This window comes from Botryllus schlosseri, chromosome 9 (genome assembly GCF_051294905.1).
Source record: "Botryllus schlosseri isolate E-star chromosome 9, Bs_hap1, whole genome shotgun sequence".
NCBI lineage: Eukaryota > Metazoa > Chordata > Ascidiacea > Stolidobranchia > Styelidae > Botryllus > Botryllus schlosseri.
This window is the reverse complement of record NC_137244.1, coordinates 13,885,068-13,888,548: the sequence shown is the minus strand read 5'-3', so window position 1 is coordinate 13,888,548 and position 3,481 is coordinate 13,885,068.

The window sequence follows — 3,481 nt, the reverse complement described above, 5'->3', positions numbered from 1 at the left end:
AATCACCACCACTGCCTATACGCGAAATACGACATGCGAAAGTACGACGTGCGACAGATGCCTATACCTAAAAGTACGATGTGCCAACACGAGTTTTCAATACGATATGCGACAGATGCGTATACCTGAAAGTACGATGTGCGAGCGCACCCATAAGAACGCATTACGATGTGCGACCGAGAGGGGGGGTCAAAAAGTACGATGTGCCACCACGAGTTTTCCATACGATGTGCGACCGCACCCATAAGCCACAATGGCACACCACGACCGATCATACTAACTACTGTCATCAATATATCATGCAGCACTAAAAGACGCATTAACTGTAAAAATCGTGAAGATAGTGGATTCACACTTTTACTGTTGTCTACAATTGTTGGAAATCTATATGTCAATTGCCTTGAGCTCCGAAAGATATCATATGGCTATTACAGAAATACAAAGAGGCCTTTTCAGGAAAACAATCAATTGGATTAGAATTAAAATTAGAGTATAGAAGTATTCCACAAATTAGACTAGAATTAGAGTTACAGTTATAGAGTATATAGAAACATTTCACAAATTAGATTAGAATTAGATTACTCTCATTTTTCTCCAATTAAGTGAAATTAGACAACTAGAATTATTCAGTGGTCGAAGTCTGGTTATAACATCACATGAAAAATGCCATCATATAGTCAATAGTGAACTTCGATTCATGCCGCCATGACATCACGAATCTTTATTGTGACATAACCGTTGATTGACATCGTTGTATAACTCCTCGGGAAATGCAATTGGAAATATAGAGCCAACGGCTCTTTTGACGAAAACGGTTTCCGACCGCTGTTCTATAGTAAGGTTTTCTAGCTCTTCACACCAGAACACTTGCATAAACGCTGGTATATATTTATAACATTTAGTAGGCTACGTAACTTGCAGCAATCGCGTAAATCGCGGCAATCGCGTAAATCGCGGTTACGGTAGTCGCTCATTTTTAGCGGATGTATTTACAGCTGAAAATGCAGATAGATGCAGTGGATGAGTTGCTGATAGGAAGAATACGTTTTTAAGGTTAAAGCATCGGATGCCTACTGGAAACTACGACTTTTGCAAAGCCAGCCAAATCTGAACATCCTTCTCCTGCCGACGTCACCGCTAATGTCTACCCATTTAAAGTTGTTAACAGCAATAAGCCCATTTACATGGTCAAGTCGTCTTGAAGCCAAGTCGTCTTGGAGTGACGTCATGAGACGGCTTGCCAAAGTGATCGAGTTTACATGGTCATGTTTATCGCAGCTCGAGTGATACACAGCACTTTGGGATTCAGCTGGGGAATATGCTACGGCAGTTGAGATATCCAGAAATACTTCGACACAATTCTAGAATGACCAAATACACCGTGTATATATTCTTTCTGATAGTGAGTTGGGCAAGTTATATTGTTGGCTGTACTCGCTTCATAAGTTGTGACGCTGAACAAATAAGACCCCGTGCATATCAGAAAAGCAGTATCATGTACTGATAGAGCTTTCATATTCACCCAGTTGAAATACGTGCCGGTTTCGTGAAATATGAACATGAAATGTTGGTATGTTGCTGTAGCCTGGATTCGTTTTCAAGTACCGGTAATGTTCAAGCCGTCTCCAAGCGACTCTGCGGAACGGATTGAGCTCAAGACGGATTGAAGCAGTCTGCCTTTTTCTCTTTTTCAAAAACGAGAGAGTCGGATTGACGAGTCAGGTTCGAAGCTGACCCAAACGGCCATGTAAATGGGCTTAATGTTGCATTCAGACTTGTACAAACTAAACATTTAGTTAGTTGACGGTCAACTAACTAACAGTTTTTTGAGTATTTCTAGTTCTAGTTCTAGTTGCGGATTTTGAAAATTGCGTAGTTCTAGTTCTAGTTGCGGATTTTGAAAATTGCGTAGTTCTAGTTCTAGTTGTAGTTGCAGATTTTGAAAATTCAGTAGTTCTAGTTCTAGTTTTAGTTGCACATTTCAAAAAATATTAGTTGCCGAACAACTAGAAAACACTCGTGTGTCCTGCGTGATGAGAACTCTCCTCGCGTGACAAGTGAGGTTACAACATTGATTATGCCGAGTTCACTGATAACTCGGCAAATTTACAACAATCGACAGTCCGCAGCGACAGCGATCTCCCGCTGAGGAATTGGAATGTGAACTAGTGATCTCCTGCTGTGCGCTGGCGAGTATTATCTCGGAACTAAGCTGTCGCATCTGTTAAACTTACGTGATTTGATTCGTGATGATGATGCCGACCACGCCTGCCCAGGCACAAAGAGAAGACAATCTGGATTCACCCAAGGTATCTTTACAAAGGAAATTGCATAAATTGCCTGGCTCGTCTCTACTGGCTCTCCAACGCACAAGAAACCGAGACTCTCACTCTTCAACTTTCTACCTCAAAGTCAGTGTCGTCCGCTTGAAGTTAAATCAGGCCCGTCTAAGGTGAAAAAGTACGCCAGGGAACAGCGGCTACCCCTGGGTCAGAATGTGCTAAACTGTTGGCGGAATATGACTGACTTGCCAGAATTACGAAACTTGGCGAAAGATTTTCTTGGGATGACTGCGACATCTGCGCCCAGTGAAAGGGCTTTCTCGCATGCTGGGATTTTGTATTCCTCAAAGAGGGCAAAACTCAACGAAAAAACTTTTTCGCGACTCATGTTGATTCGCTGCAATCAGCAACAGCTGCAGAAAATGGCTTAGTTTATCCTGTACTGATTACAGAATTGTTCTGTCTCTCTGATTTTTCAGTAATTTCGCTGTACCGACGCTGATGTGGAAGGCTGGAACACCGAATTCGAATAAAATAAAAATGAATGAGTTGATTGAGAATTAAATTTAGTTAATTGTGTTTTAGTTAGTTAGTTGCCGATATTTAAATTTCGTTAGTTCTAGTTCTAGTTCTAGTTGCGAGTTTTGAAAATTGAGTAGTTCTAGTTCTAGTTCTAGTTGCAGGATTTGAAAATTGGGTAGTTCTAGTTCTAGTTCTAGTTGCGAGTCTTAAAAATTGAGTAGTTTTAGTTCTAGTTATAGTTGCGCTTTTTGAAAATTCGGTAGTTTGTACAAGTCTGGTTGCATTGCAAGGTGAACTCCTGACAAAGTGCTCTCGAATTGCGATATGATTTTTTGTTTTGTTTGTGAGTTGATTCGTTAATAGCGGAAAACGTAGCAAAGACTTTCTGGGTTTTTATGTTGCTGTAATAATATTTTTAGATGAACTTTCAAGACCATGTTGTTCAGTTTATGAACCTAGACAGATATACACAGAAGTTTGATCTATCCAGCTTCTCCGCAAGTCTTATTTTAACCATCTCTATGCAGTTCATATTTGTAATTCCAAAAAGATTCGCGGCACAGCTGAGAAACAACCGTTCAAGAATCACTAAATTAAATGATTTCTGACGACGGAGTGCGGAGACACGGTAATGAATTACTCGAAATAAAGCTACAATTGTAACCGATCAATTCTCA